The 16,730-nt window shown below is 45.4% G+C and overlaps 1 long non-coding RNA gene across 3 annotated transcripts; it reads right to left on the minus strand.

Moving 5' to 3' along the window:
• Nucleotides 1-4,122: 4,122 nt before the first annotated feature.
• LOC109786306 (uncharacterized) lies at nucleotides 4,123-16,493 on the minus strand. Of its 3 annotated transcripts, none has more exons than XR_002238275.4 (5): nucleotides 16,311-16,493; nucleotides 7,924-8,091; nucleotides 7,740-7,798; nucleotides 5,010-6,311; nucleotides 4,123-4,654 (listed from the first exon to the last, which is right to left on the minus strand). It is a non-coding gene; the product is annotated as an uncharacterized lncRNA (long non-coding RNA). The 3 variants fall into 3 exon arrangements; XR_005756684.3 differs by having other exon boundaries at nucleotides 4,123-4,665; XR_006663840.2 differs by having other exon boundaries at nucleotides 4,123-6,311; nucleotides 16,311-16,492.
• Between the last annotated feature and the right edge of the window lie 237 nt (nucleotides 16,494-16,730).

Below are 16,730 nucleotides of genomic sequence, written 5' to 3' on the forward strand. Positions count from 1 at the left end.
TTGGAAAGCTTGAGGAAATGCGAAACCTTTTGGTATATATTGTTTCTCCCAATTCCTTACTGTTTTAAGTCAATTTTGAAAATGGCTAAAAACGTATTTTCGCCGTAATTTCTACAAACTTTATCGGAATGGGGCAAATAATATACCGTTGAAAAGCTAAGGAAAATGCGAAACCTTTTCATGTTGATGGTTTTCTCTGATTCCTAGCCGTTTTCAAGTAATTTCGAAAAGGACGAGATCATTCGTTCTACCTTTATCGCGAAACAGATTCTTCGAAAATGCACCGCATGAAGAACCTGAACTTCTCGGCATGTCTACTTGAACTTCACTCTATTTTTCACGTGTTTTTTTTGCCCGTAGCTCTCCATCCACTCACCAGAACACTCATCGGAATTGAGCAAGTAATATACCGGTGGAAAGCTGATGTAAACACGCAACTTTCCCGTGTTGATCTTTTTCATACTCGCGATGATTTAAAAGTTTTTCATCTGAAATTCATTCACTATAGTAGTCGAACTTCCTGTTGTTTTCACGTTGAACTTCTGTGACGTATTTTCGTTTGTAATTTTCTCATCCATTCGTCCATGTTACACAAATGATATTTCTTTTGTATAAACCTCTCTCACAATAAATTTTTGAACTTTCTCCGATGGATGACTTGAACTTATAACAACAAAACTTTTAGACTTTGCTTTTTTATTCTTTTTTTAATACAAAATGCACATCGTGTAGTACGTGAACTTCTGGCAGTTATCAATCTGAACTTCTCTCGGTTAAGTGAAAATATCTGAGTTTTTTATAAATATTAATCTGAATTTCTTAATCCTTTTTTATGAATTTTGATGCACTCTATTTTTAAAAGTTGAACTTCTTGTTATTTTATTTTTGAACTTCTTGTTTTCATTCTTTAATAACGAGGGAAATCTGAGTTTTCTATAATCATCGAACTTCTCCATCTTTTTAATATGGACTTCCTGGGTTTTTTTTTCTTAATCTTTTTTATGAAATTTTGAAGCGCTCTATTTTTAAAAGTTTAACTTCTTGTTATTTAATTTTTGAACTTCTTATTTCCATTCTTTAATAACGAGGAAAATATGAGTTTTCTATAAGCATCAAACTTCTCCATCTTTTTAAATTGGACTTCCTGGTTTTATTTCTTTTAGTAACGAAAAAATCCTACTTTTTGGTAGACATAGAGCCGCTCCGTTTTTAAATTTTAACTTCTAGGTTTATTTTAAGAGAGAAAATCTTTGTTATAAGATTGTTTGAGATACTTTTTTAATGACCTTCTTTGGGTTTGTAATAAGCATTGAACCAGTTGCGCCGCACCAATGACATTAAAACTCAGATTTTACTGACGATTTTAAAAGTTTTTATCTGAAGTTCATTCGGTGTAGTAGTTGAACTTCCTGTTGTTTTCACGTTGAACTTCTGTGACGTATTTTCGTTTGTAATTTTCTCATCCATTCGCCAGTGTTACACAAATGATATTCTTTTTGTACAAACCTCTCTCACAATAAATTTCTTAATTTTCTCCGACCGAGGACTTGAACTCACACAAATGATATTCCAGTCGTTTTTAAGTAAATTAGAAAATGACGAGATCATGATTTGTGCCTTCATCGTGAAAGGAAATGCATTGCGTGAAGTACTTGAACTTCTGTGACAGATCTGTTTGAACTTCACTCTGTTTTTTGACGTGATGTTTTTTGCACTGCGTAAAGTAGTTGAACTTCTGGGGCATGTCTGTTTGAACTTCACTCTGTTTCACTTTATTGTATTTTTCTTATACGAAACACACCATGCAGTACGTGAGCTTCCGATTGTTATCACTTTGAACTTCTCTCTGGTTTGAGAGAATTATTTTAAAACACAAAAAACAACATCTTTTTTATGTATTTTGAACTTCGGTCTTGCTCTTGCACCATAGTGGCTGCTAGGTCGTCCGAGACAGGGGGAGCACGAGGTACCACCGGTGCAAGGGGTCGCACACCGCAATCTCTCGGAAGAAAGCCAGGGCTTTGCGGTGCCAATTGTTGTGGTGCTGGCTGTGAGTTCTCTAGAGGAGGACGCGGCCATCACGACTGTCCTGGGCGACCCATTGGTGGGGGGAGAAGGAGAAGTTGGCGGTGAGAGCGACGACCGTGGCTGCCGACGCAAAGGGGTGAGGCGGCTCGGCCGGGTGGAAGCATTTGCCTGTCTTGAGGAGGCCGAGGGGGGCAGGGCGTGGCGCTTGCGGTACTGCCAGAGGAAGGAGCGGTCGGCAATGATTCGGCGAAACGCGACGCATGCGACAGACGTGCAGATGATGTTGGCTGGATCGGGATTGCGGAGGAAGATGCCCAGTAGTAGCTCGTCGTGGATCGGTGGCGAGGCAGTTTCCCGAGGATCATGCCGCCGCGGCAGTTGACGGCTCCCGTGCTCGAGGACGGCTTGCTGCACGCAGATCTGCGGGTCCTCCGACGCGCCGCCGACCATCGCACCGCAGTTGGAACCCTAGTTAGTATGGTGGGAGCCATGAGTGTGGGGATTTGGGGGGAAAAGAAGGGAGCGCTTGTAGATGCAATCCGGTCAGTTTTTTAAGCAGCAATTCCGTCAGTTTGGAGGGTCGTCATGCAAATGTGCCAACGAAGGAGCTGTTGGGTGAGATTAAAAAAGAACTACGCAGTTTTTTATTTTAGGCAAAAAGAAGTACACCGTTGATCTACATTCTAGCACAACAATACTCTCCACTAGTACATACACACAAAACTGAACAACGCTAGTGCTTGTCTCCAACTTACAAAATCTAAACTGTTAGTACGAGATGATTCTACCTTAACATTTATACGAGATGATTCTACAATAACATTTACCTCTGAACTTCTCTAATCTTTTAATTTGAACTTCCTAGTTTTATTCTTAGAAAAGAAAAAAAATGAGTTTTATGTAAACATCGTACAATTTTTTTTAAAATTGAACTTCATAATTTTGCATAGAAACGAAAAGAATTTGAGTTTTGTATACATCGAACTACTCCATTTTTTAGTTTGAAATTCTTGATTTTCTTTTTAAAATTGAATTGCTCCAAAAGAAATGCCAAAACGACGCTACCCCTTTAGCAATGAAAAAAATCAGTATTTTTATAGATATCAAACCGCTCCATTTTTTCAATTTTTGAACCTCTTTGTGTAGTTTTAGAAATGGCAAAAAATGGAGTTTTTTTAGTAAATATTGAATTTCTTCGTTATTTTGAACCGAACTTCTTAGTTTATTCGTTAGTAATGGAAAAAAATTCAAGTTTTTATAATAAATATCGAACTACTGCTCCGTTCTTCTAAATTGAACTTCTTGATTTATTATTTAGTAAGGAGGAAAATCTGGGTTTTCATATACATTGAAATTTTCTATTTTTTCTAAATTAAACTTCTTGGTTTTTCAATTTGGACTTCTTGGTGTTATTTATTTGTAAAGGAAAAAAAACTTAATTTTGTAATGGGAGATTTGAGTTTTTGTAATAATATTGAACTGTTCCGTTTTTTAAATTGTACTTCTTGACTTATTATTTAGTAACCAGGAAAATATGAGATTTTCTTGTACATCGAACTATTCTATTTCTTACAACTAAACCTATTGGTGTTATTCATTTGTAACAGAAAAAATCCTAGTTTTTTAATAAACATGTTCGACTTCTTGGTTATTTCAAACTGTACTTCTTGGTTTATTTGTTAGTAATGGAAAAAATTGTGAGAAAAATCAAAAAAATTATAGACATCGAACTTCACCATTTTTTAATTTGGACTTCTTAGTTTTATTTGTTAGTAATGGGGAAAAATCTTTTTTTAATAAACATTGAACCGCGCCGTTAGTTGAAATTGAACTTATAGTATTTTAGAACATGGAAAATAATTTTTTTATAAATTATTTTTAAATTTTCTTCTTTTAAATTTGAACTTCTCTGATTTTTTTTTTCGTGTATCCACATCTTTTTTCTGGAGAACACATATTCTAGGATTTGTAATTTATATTTATGGAGAAGCATTTTGATCTCTGTCAAGAACACACAGAAGCAATGCCAAAGTGGTAGCTAATCACCACTAGGCACCAAATGCCAACATATATACGTATTGGTGCTCAGTGGCCTTCATGCAAACACAATGCCTCATATGCATTCCCATACATACACACTGAACCTTTAAAAAGGATAAGGCTGAACTTCCTCATGCAGACCGGAAAGGAGCACAAAACACAAGCTCCCACACAGTGAGCTCGCGCGCGCGCGCACACACACACACTAAACACCAGACCCAGCATGCACACCCCAGGACATGATGCTCTTTTATTTGTCTTTGGGTCCTCCTTGAACTTCTGAATAGCGTTTTACAAGATTGAGGCCATCAAGTCTCAGTGCCCGAACATTTAGTTATCTGAGCTCTGAAGAATACTACTCCGGTTATAGCGGAACTTCTCTCATTCATCCATGCGTTATTTTGCAGAACATTTTTTTGCCCCAGCTAGGGACTACGGCGTGCGGTCCTGGCAACAGTAGGCCATGGCGGTGCGTGGTGGCATGACACGTCGCAGCGGCGTGTGTTGACGGCGACCAGACCAGGCGCGGTTGCGGTTCGATGGATGGACAGATCCCTGCATGGTTCCTTGCCAGTAACAAAACAGCCTGCATGACCCCTTGCCATCAGAGAAAACTTCTTCTTACTAATGCCAAAGCAATTGTTATGCAAAACAAAACATTTCCAAAAATAGCAAAGCTATAGAAGTGGTAAAATTACTTCAGAAACTATCACAATTGTACCAATAAAGCTGTGTCAAGTGTATTTTCTTAAAAGCTTGAGCTATTGGAACTTGTGGATGAGGTTGTGGTGTCTTCTCTGAATCAAGCAAAAAATAGCCTGAAACTAGCACACATGCAAGCAACTTGATTGATGAACAGTATCACATGCGCGCACTGCTAGCTAGCCAAGAAATCGATTAAGCTACTTGGCTGCTTGGTTAAGGCTTAACTTTGCACATACCCGTTGCTCCGTGGTGGTTTGATCAAGCGTTCCAAAATCAACACTCGCTAGGCGGAGCCCGTAGAGGCAATTTTCCGGAGCTGAAGTAGTCGGAGCAGTTCGTGTTGGCGACTGGGTGCAGTCTGGCGGCCGAGCGCACGGCTGTGAGCAGGAGGGAGGACGGGGCAGTTCTTCAGGGCAGAGGAGGTGATGCAGGGGGCGGCGAGGTGTGGAGTTTGGCTGATATCCCTGGATGGCTGGGCTTTGGGCGCTAAAGCGGTGAACATCCGAGAGCTCCGTGTGGTTGAACGGCCGGAGCTGGTCGTGGCGAACGGCCTGAGCACCACGCCGATGGGTGTGTCCCCACAAGGGAGGAGGCTCCGTGAGGAGGTGGGCAGCGAGGTTGCTCACCTTCAGTCGGGGACCCCGGCGATGGCCGGTGGGATCAGAGGGAGGCGGCAGCGCCTGGGATTCACGGCTTGCTCGTCTTCAGTCGGGGACCCCGGCGACGGCGGGTGCCATCTAAAGACAGGAGGCGTCGCTCGGTATCCACGGCCGGCGGCGGCGCACAGGACCAAGGTGGATCGGGGCAGAGGTGGTGTTCCATGGCGGCGGTTAGAAGAAGGTGGGGCGATTGTGGGGGCCTGGTGTGGCGGCAGGAGGAAGGTGGTGGGTGGTGGCGGGGAATGATGTTGGGGCCGCGCGGGGTGGGCGGCACGGTGGCGGCGGCGTCAGTTGGGACGGGGTGCGGGCGGCGCGGGGCCGGCGGCACTGTTGGGGCGGGGGTCAGGCGGCATGGGGGCGGCGAGTGGATCTGGGGCGGGTGGTGCGCATCGGTCGGGGGAGGTGGGAAGGAGAGAGGATCGGGGTAGGCTCAGGCTTTTTTTAATGGGTATGTGTAAGACATATTTAGATGTGACATAATTATCAAACATATAAGATGACGTCACTCCCTGTTGTGCTCCCGATCGTTCTGTTTGTTCTCTCGTCGATTGTTTGTCACCCTGCGCTTCCTCTGGGCCTCGTCATTTTGTTTGTCGCTTCCAAGTCTGGGCTGCACCCGTGACCCTCCCCCACGCCCCACTTTCCTGGGCCTGGGCGTTGTGTTTGTGGGCTTAGTTGTTTTTTTTTCGCGGGGATAGTTGTTTGTTTGTTGTAAAGAAAAGGATTGGGAACAGATGTTGGCCTTGTGCCAGTCCAGGTCTGGGCACTTTTCTTGTCAAACAAGCTTGCCAAAAAAAGATAGGGAAAAGTGGGCGTTCTTTTTCTTGCTCTTCCTTTATGCAAACATTCTGGGGTTGTTCCCATCTGAGCCCTTGACCTCTGATAATCAAGCAAAGACAAAGTTAAAATTAGTAACTCATCTCTATCAAACAAAAAAGTACTTGGCCTGATAACACAGTACTTATAAGAAAACGATGGCATGGTAGGTGAAAGATGTTAATTAAAATTAAAAACAAGGACGCGGCCAGCGGGCGCACGCGCGCCCAGCAGTCTAGCCGAGCGCACCTTCCTAATATGAAAGGGACCATTGCGCGTGCTGTCCGACTGCTGAAAAAGGGAAGAACCGGTCTCCCACTCTGCTGCCCCCCGCGTGATTAGAAAGATGCTCTGCCACGTCAGTTTGCACGCATTAATTTGAGTTTCAAAAAATTTAAAAAGCCATAACTTTTGATTCGAGTATCGAAATTCAGATCCGTTTTCACCATTGGGTTTCTTGCGACGAGTTCTTCAAAACTAGATCCCATACGGATAGGTTTCGATGAACTTTTTTTTTAGCAACTCTGTGTGGTATATAGGCAACTTTAGTGTTATCAATAAGCAACTCTTCTTGTTTGTCTAATATGACTTCATATCATCTTGGTTTGTGTAAAAACCAAGCAACTAACCTAACAAACCAAGCATCTGTCCTAGTAAACCAAGCAACTGTCATGACAAAACCAATCGATTGTCCTAATAAATCAAGCAACTGTCCTAACAAAACTAAGCAACTATCCTAACAAAACCAAGCAACTGTCCTGGCGAATCCATGCAACTACATTATCAGAACACACAATGCATAATGTCTAAGCAAACCAAGCAACTGACCTAACAAACCAAGCAACCATCTTAACAAAAAACAAACAATTTCAATAACAAAACCAAGCAACTGTCCTGGCAAATCCATGCAACTATCCTATCAAAATATGTTGTCATCACCAATGTTGGCTACCGAAGATGCTTAGTTGCCCATATACGGTCAAAAATATTATTTGCCGTGATTTCTAAGTGGTATATGACATACTTGCTTGATAAATTCATTAGTACATATAATTTAATAAAAGTTGCTTATGTTTAAAACTAAAGTTGCCTCGTTTAGGATCAAAGTTGCTTATTTTTTAAAAATTATCAAAACGTGCTCAGATCTAGTTTTGAAGATCTGATCTAGTTTTGAAGATCTCGTCGCGAGAAACCTAACGGTGAAAACGGATATTTATTTCGACGCTCGGTTGAAAAGTTCTTACTTTAAAAAAAAAATGAAACGGAATAAAGAGTGTGTCAGCACATGCATGCGCGTTAGTATCTCTTCCGTAATTATGGGACGCGGTCCCCTTAGCTGTCGCTATCATCAATAAATGTTGAATTGTCATTTAGTGCATGCGAGTAAAATGTGCGACCGGTCGCGGCAAACGAGCTGCGCTGCGGTGCGTGCGCTCGCGCCAGCGAACGAGCGCAGCTGCACTAGGAAGTATTTAGGTAAAAACAATTTACCTTCCTGCTTTGCTCCTTCAAAACATTCTCCTTTGTTTCCTTTCATCACTCTTTTGCAGCTGCATAAAAAAAAGGAAAAATAGTCTCTTATAGAACAGATTATATTCAAACAAGATTGAACTTATGATAACAAAAAAGAGGCACGAAAACACGAAAAAGATTGCTGCGGTGAAAAATGATTTACCATTTTTCTGATACCATCAAGCAACATGCCATCTGATGCATCTGTTTTTGTTAAATCAATGTTAGAGGACTGAACTTCAGAAACATTGCCATGAAAAGTTTGGTCCAGGTCTTCGTTGATGTTGTTGCTCTCTGAATTTTGATGATTGGTATCTCTGCTTACATTCCCCTATAAAATGAAACAAGAATAGATAAACAAGAATTTTGAAGGATAGTCAAGTATCAACTGAGCACAAATAAATTGTTGTACTCTCAGTGCGCAAAACTCTATTTGTATCGATAGCTTAAACTACCCAGCCTAATCTAGTCTCGTCTCAGGGCTATTTTCATTATCCAGCCATAATGCAACCTCTTGTGCATGTAAAAGAAACAAACAAAAAATTAAGAATAAGAGGATATTGGGAAAAACAATCTGGATTTGTTAAGCGAAAAGTGGGCCTACCAAAAACAAAAGTGCCCAACCGAAGAACGACGCCAAGCGAAAAAGCGCTAGGTCACTGGCAAAAACAAGACAAAAAAGCCCATGTCGCATAAAAGTATGTGGTGGTGTGGCTGATTGCACTGACTGCCCCCAGCATCCTTACCAAGTGGAGTTGACAGAAAAAATTGTTACAGATATCAAACTGATACATGTCCCTTAAAATCTTAAGATGTCGAACCAAATAAAAGGAACCATACAAAAAATACTGATGATGAACACCCAAAAAGAAACTGGAGCATACAAAAAAAAATGCTTGTTCATGAAAAGTCCACCAACAGTAGTTCACAAGCCTGAAACTAGCCGGTAGCCACAAAACCAAAGAATTATTCAAGCTCCACCGACATTAGTCCACCATGTGGAGAATAACGACACAGCTTGGCAAGCATCGCTAACAAATGGAAGAACGCCCCCCAACTGGGCAAACCTATTACTGGCAAAAACGTTTTGATCACAAGATATAGCAAAAGAAAAAAAATCAAACTCTCTGTCTCCTTGGAGTAAGCGCTTGATTTCACCGATCAAAGCCGCCACAGGTGACATATTAGTACGATCTCTTGTATCATCGCCGTTGTAAAAAGCTGAATCGTATTGTGACAAGCACATACATAATTAGACAAACAACAAGCAGTTGTCCAAAAAGACTGAAGCATGTCCTGTAGGAGGAACCAGCCAATGGAAAAAAAATTACATGTCTAGAATCAGAAATGAAAACAAGAAGAAAAAGTATATAGAATCCCCTAGAATAGGAATTGTGTGGCTGCCAGGGTTGCATGTCTGAATCACAACAAAATTCATTCTGGAAAAACAAAAGCGTGTGACTGACCACTGAGAATTTCAAACTGAAACCAAACAAAACCTAGAGAAAGCCAGTTCAGACCAGGGGGGACTTACAGCCTCGATCAAGCAAAAAATCTACCTTAGATGAACACGAAAATCAGTATGAATAAACAAATCAGTCTGTAAATGCAACTGGGGACCCTCGAAAAACACGCACACTCCTAGTTGCGAGTCGATGGTCTACATGCAACTGGGGACTCTTGACGAACACACACACCCTTAGTCGTGAGTCGGTGGTCGGCTTTTAACTAGGGGCCACGACAAAACACACACCCCCTAGTTGCGAGTCAATGGTTGACATGCAACTGGAGACCCTTGACAAACAAAAACACACACACCCTAGTTGCGAGTCGGTGCTCAGCTTGCAACTGGGGGCCCTAAACAAACACACACCACACCTAGTTGCGAGTCGATGGTTGACATGCAACTGGGGACCCTCGATAAAACACATACCCCTAGTTGCTAGTCGGTGGTTCGCTTGCAACTGGGGACCCTCAACACACACACACACCCTTAGTTGCGAGTCGATGGTTGGCTTGCAACTGGGGGCCATAACAAAACACACACCCTACTTGCGAGTCGATGCTCGACTTGCAACTCGTGAGTCTCGACAAACACGCACAAACCCTTAGTTGTGAATCGATGGTCGGCTTGCAACTGGGGACTCTCGACACACACACACACACACCCTTAGTGTCGAGTCGATTGTGGGCTTGCAACCGGGGGCCATGAGAAAACACACAGACCCTAGTGGCGAGTCGATGGTTGACATGCAACTGGGGACCCTCGATAAACAAAAATACACACCCTAGTCGCAATTCAATGCTCGGCTTGCAACTAGGGTTTCTCGACAAACACACACACACCCTTAGTTGCGAGTCGATGGTCGACTTGCAACCGGGGCCCGAAAAAACACCCCCTAGTTGCGAGTCATTGGTTAACATCCAACTAGGGACCCTCGCCAAAACAAAAACACACACCCCTAGTTGCGAGTCGATGGTCGGCTTGCAACTTGGGACTCTCGACAAACACACACACATCCTTAGTTGCGAGTCGATGGTCATCTTGCAACTGGGGGCCACGACAAAAGACACACACCCCCTAGTTGCGAGTTCGATGGTTCGACTAGCAACTGGGGGCCCTCAACAAACACCCCCTAGTTGTGAGTCGATGGTCGGCTTGCAACTGGGGACTCTCGACACACACACGCACACAAAAAAACACACACACACACAAACACACACACACACACACCCTTAGTTTTGAATCGGTGGTTGGCTTGCAACTAGGGGCCACGACAAAACACACCCCCCTAGTTGCGAGTCGATGGTCGGCATGCAACTGGGGACCCTCAACAAACAAACACACACACACACACACACACCTAGTTGCGAGTTGATGCGCAGCTTGCAACTAGGGACTCTCGAAACACACACACATACACACGCACACACCCTTAGTTGCGAGTCGATGGTCGGCTTGCAACTGGGGGCCACGAGAAAAGACACACACACCCTAGTTACGAGTCGATGGTCGACATGCAATTGGGGCCCTCGACAAAGACACACACCTAGTTGCGAGTCGATGCTCAGCTTGCAACTGGGGAATCTCGACAAACACACACACAACCTTAGTTGCGTGTCGATGCTCGGCTTGCAACTGGAGACTCTCGACACACACACACACTCCGAGTTGCGAGTCGATGATCAGCTTGCAATTGGGGACTCTCGACAAACACACAAACTCCCTAGTTGCGAGTCAATGGTTGACATGCAACTGGGATCAGCACAAAACACACACACACACCCTAGTTGCGAGTCTGTGGTCGGCTTGCCACTGGGGAATCTCGACACACACACACACACACATCCCTTAGTTGCGAGTCAATGGTCGGCTTGCAACTGGGGACCGTCGACAAACACAGACACACCCTTAGTTGCGAGTCAATGGTCGGCTTGTAATTGGGGACCCTTCGACAAAAAAACACACCCCTAGTTGCGAGTTAATGGTCGACATGCAACTGGGGGCACCGACAAACACACACACTCCTAGTTGCGAGTCGATGGTGGACAAGCAACTAGGGACCCTCGACACACATACACCCTTAATTGCGAGTTGATGCTCGACATGCAACTGGGGACCCTCGACAAACACACATACTCCTAGTTGCGAGTCGATGGTCTACATGCAACTGGGGACTCTCGACAAACACGCACACACCCTTAGTTGCGAGTCGATGGTCGGCTTTTAACTGGGGGCCACGACAAAACACACACACCCTAGTTGCGAGTCGATGGTTGACATGCAACTGGGGACCCTCGACAAACAAAAACAAACACCCCCTAGTATCGAGTCGATGCTAGACTTGTAACTGGGGACTCTTGACAAATACACACCCCCTTAGTTGTGAGTCGATAGTCGGCTTACAACCGGGGGCCCCGAAAAAAGACACACACCCCTAGTTGCGAGTCACTGGTCGACATGAAACCGGGGACCCTCTACAAAACACACACCCCTAGTTACGAGTCGATGGTTGACATGCAACTGGGGACCCTCGACAAACACACACACAGCCTTAGTTGCGAGTCGATGGTTGACTTACAAGTGGGGCCCCCAAGAAAACACACCCCCATAGTTGCAAGTCGATGGTCGGCATGCAACTAGGGACTCTTGACAAACACACACACACACACACACTTAGTCGGGAGTCGGTGGTCGGCTTTTAACTGGGGGCCACGACAAAACACACACACCCTAGTTGCGAGTCAATGGTTGACATGCAACTGGAGACCCTTGACAAACAAAAGCACACACACCCTAGTTGCGAGTCGGTGCTCAGCTTGCAACTGGGGGCCCTAAACAAACACACACCACACCTAGTTGCGAATCGATGGTTGACATGCAACTGGGGACCCTCGACAAAACACACACCCCTAGTTGCTAGTCGGTGGTTGGCTTGCAACTGGGGACCCTCAACAAACAAACACACACACACACACACACACCCTTAGTTGCGAGTCGATGGTTGGCTTGCAACTGGGGGCCATAACAAAAAACACACACACCCTACTTGCGAGTCGATGCTCGACTTACAACTGGTGAGTCTCGACAAACATGCACAAACCCATAGTTGCGAGTCGATGGTCGGCTTGCAACTGGGGACTCTCGACAAACACACACACACACACCCTTAGTGTCGAGTCGATGGTGGGCTTGCAACCGGGGGCCATGAGAAAACACACACACCCTAGTGGTGAGTCTATGGTTGACATGCAACTGGGGACCCTCGACAAACAAAAATACACACCCCCTAGTCGCGATTCGATGCTCGGCTTGCAACTAGGGATTCTCGACAAACACACACCCACCCTTGGTTGCGAGTCGATGGTCGGCTTGCAACCGGGGACCCGAAAAAACACCCCCTAGTTGCGAGTCATTGGTCAACATGCAACTAGGGACCCTCGCCAAAACAAAAACACATACCCCTAGTTGTGAGTCGATGGTCGGCTTGCAACTTGGGACTCTCGACAAACACACACATCCTTAGTTGCGAGTCGATGGTCGTCTCGCAACTGGGGGCCACGACAAAACACACACACCCCCTAGTTGCGAGTTCGATGGTCGACTAGCAACTGGGGGCCCTCAACAAACACCCCCCTAGTTGCGAGTCGATGGTCGGCTTGCAACTAGGGACTCTCGATACACACACACACCCTTAGTTTTGAATCGGTGGTCGGCTTGCAACTAGGGGCCACGACAAAACACACCCCCCTAGTTGCGAGTCGATGGTCGACATGCAACTGGGGACCCTCAACAAACACACACACACACACACCTAGTTGCGAGTCGATGGTCGACATGCAACTGGGGACCCTCAACAAACACACACACACACACAACAAACACACACACACACACACCTAGTTGTGAGTCGATGCACAACTTGCAACTGGGGACTCTCGAAACATACACACACCCCCTTAGTTGCGAGTCGATGGTCGGCTTGCAACTGTGGGCCACGAGAAAACACACACACACCCTAGTTGCGAGTCGATGGTCGACATGCAATTGGGGCCCTCGACAAAGACACACACGCCTAGTTGCGAGTCGATGCTCAGCTTGCAACTGGGGACTCTCGAAACACACACACACACACACCCTTAGTTGCGAGTCGATGGTCGGCTTGCAACTGTGGGCCACGAGAAAACACACACACTTCCTAGTTGCGAGTCGATGGTCGACATGCAATTGGGGCCCTCGACAAAGACACACACACACCTAGTTGCGAGTCGATGCCCAGCTTGCAACTAGTGACTCTCGACAAACACACACACACAGCCTTAGTTGCGTGTCGATGCTCGTCTTGCAACCGGAGACTCTCGACAAACACACACACACACACACTCCGAGTTGCAAGTCGATGCTCAGCTTGCAATTGGGGACCCTCGACAAACACACAAACCCCCTAGTTGCGAGTCAATGGTTGACATGCAACTGGGATCAGCACAAAACACACACACACACACCCTAGTTGCGAGTCTGTAGTCGGCTTGCCACTGGGGACCCTCGACAAACACGCGCACACACACATCCCTTAGTTGCGAGTCGATGGTGGGCTTGCAACTGTGGACCCTCGACAAACACAGACACACCCCTAGTTGCGAGTCAATGGTCGACATGCAACTGGGGGCACCGATAAACACACACACTCCTAGTTGCGAGTCGATGATGGACAAGCAACTAGGGACCCTCAACACACATACACCCTTAATTGCGAGTTGATGGTCGACATGCAACTGGGGACCCTCAAGAAACACACATACTCCTAGTTGCGAGTCGATGGTCTACATGCAACTGGGGACTCTTGACAAACACGCACACACCCTTAGTTGCGAGTCGATGGTCAGCTTTTAACTGGGGGCCACGACAAAACACACACCCCTAGTTGCGAGTCGATGGTTGACATGCAATTGGGGACCCTCGACAAACAAAAACAAACAACTCCTAGTAGCGAGCCGATGCTCGGCTTGTAACTGGGGACTCTCGACAAATACACACACCCTTAGTTGTGACTCGATGGTCGGCTTACAACCGGGCGCCCTGAAAAAACTCACACACCCCTAGTTGCGAGTCACTGGTCGACATGGAACCGGGGACCCTCTACAAAACACACACCCCTAGTTGCCGAGTCGATTGTTGACATGCAACTGGGGACCCTCGACAAACACACACACACAACCTTAGTTGCGAGTCGATGGTCGGCATGCAACTGGGGATCACAACAAATACACACACACACCCCTAGTTGCGAGTCGATTGTCTACATGCAACTGGGGACCCTCGACAAACACACACACACTCCTAGTTGTGAGTCGATGATCGACATGCAACTGGGGAGTCTCGACAAACATAGACACACCCTTAGTTGTTAGTCGATGGTCGGCTTGCAACTCAGCCCCCCGAAGAAACACACACCACTAGTTGCGAGTCGGTGGCCGGCTTACAACTGGGGACCCTCGACAAACAAAAACACACTCCCGCTAGTCGCGAGTCGATGGTCGGCTTGCAACTAGGGACTCTCGACAAACACACACACTCCCTTTGTTGTGAGTCGATGGCCGGCTTGCAACTGGGAACCCTTGACAAACACACACACCCCTAGTTGTGACTTGATGGCCGGCTTGCAACTGGGTGCCCCGACAAACACACATACCCCTAGTTGTGAGTCGATGGTCGGCATGCAACTGGGGATCGGACCGACGACAAAACACACGCAAACCTTAGTTGCGAGTCGATGGTTAACATGCAACTGGTGGCACCGACAAACACACACACACACCCTAGTTGCGAGTCGATGGTCGACATGCAACTGGGGGCACCGACAAACATACATGCCTCCTAGTTGCGAGTCGATGGTCGGCTTGCAACCGAGGGCCCCGAGAAAACACACCCCTAGTTGCAAGTCGATGGTCAGTTTCCAACTGGGGACCCGACAAACACACACAAACGAACTAGGGGGCGTACAAAAACAAACTAGGAGGTGTGTTCAAAGGTACTTAAGACTGCCCCCACTGGACACTTCTCATCCTACTTGGAAAGGAGTGGACACCTAAAACTCTTATAGACTAAAAAAACTTACAAAATAAGTTGAATCTGGAGTAGACTATACTGAAAGTTTAGGTTGCTATGATATAACTGAAACAAAGTTCATTTCAAAAAGGGTTCAACACGAGTGACTTTATCCACCCAGTTACCATCTGTTTCAGTTACCACATCACATAAATTTTCTCTAGTGCTCATAGATAAGAAAATACTCTTGCTAGATTTTGAAATCACACATCTTCAAACAAAAAAGGATTTTAACAGAAAATCTGTAAAAATCGCACATGTATCTTCGTAAAAACAAAAGCTATACATTTGGGCCTGCTACTACTATACTTTCAATTTCCGGAGTTGTGCCGTATGCCAGAACTTTTAATAAGAAATCAAAAAGACCTCACTTAGTCTGAAAAGTTTGAAGTATTCAGAAAAAAACTACACACGCTCCCTACAAACAGACACACACAAGAAAAATTAGACATTCCTGTCTGAAAAAAGAAGGATGTCAATGTATGCCACTGAAAATGTTGATCCACTCGCATTATGCCTCTTAAATTTCTAAGAAAAATGGCAGGCAAACTCTTGTCTCCTGTCTATATGCAGTATGTGGTACAACTAGAAAATCTCTAGATGTACAGACTCAAGATTACAAACTGGGGTGGTAGCTGCTACATTCAGATTACAAAACTGGGGTGCTAGCTGCTACATTCAGATTCACACACAAAAAAAACTAGAAATCCCTAGATGTACAGACTCAAGACTACAGACTGGGATGCTAGCTGCTACAATCAGATTCACACACAAAAACAAATCTATAGCCATGGGCATGAACATAACCGGGTGGGATTGCTAGCTACTATTCACCGGCTGCATATATAGCCCCCCCCCCCCACCGGGTTCTTGATGTTCATCCCTCAAAACAAACAAACATCCCTAGATGCGACGAAAAGAAAGAGGGGATGAACACTCACTCCGTCGGCTTCCCCTGCCACCTCTATCGCCACAAGCCTACCGGATCAGGTCGTCTCTGTCTTGGAATCGAGTCAAAAGGAAGACAATGGTGGCAGAACAAAGGGATGAGGAGGGGAAAAGAGGCGTGGAGAGTGACGACTGGACTCCAGCAGCCTGGTTAGACTGTTCAGATTCTAAAGCAAGCCCAACAAACAAAAATCGAAGGCCGGCCCAAAAACAAAAAACGAAGGCCGCTACGTTGTATCCCTCTCGGCCCGACAGACGAGACAACGCGACGCGGGACGGAACGCGATGGGAGCGCATCACCTCGTGTGCAGATCGAACGGTAGAAACAGTTAGATGTGACATCTAATGTGAATTAGTCATTCTATTTTTTAATGGGTTCAGGAAAACCTCATCGGGTCCTATATAGGCGTTTT

The sequence above is a fragment of the Aegilops tauschii genome, chromosome 5, assembly GCF_002575655.3.
Source record: "Aegilops tauschii subsp. strangulata cultivar AL8/78 chromosome 5, Aet v6.0, whole genome shotgun sequence".
Classification (NCBI taxonomy): domain Eukaryota; kingdom Viridiplantae; phylum Streptophyta; class Magnoliopsida; order Poales; family Poaceae; genus Aegilops; species Aegilops tauschii.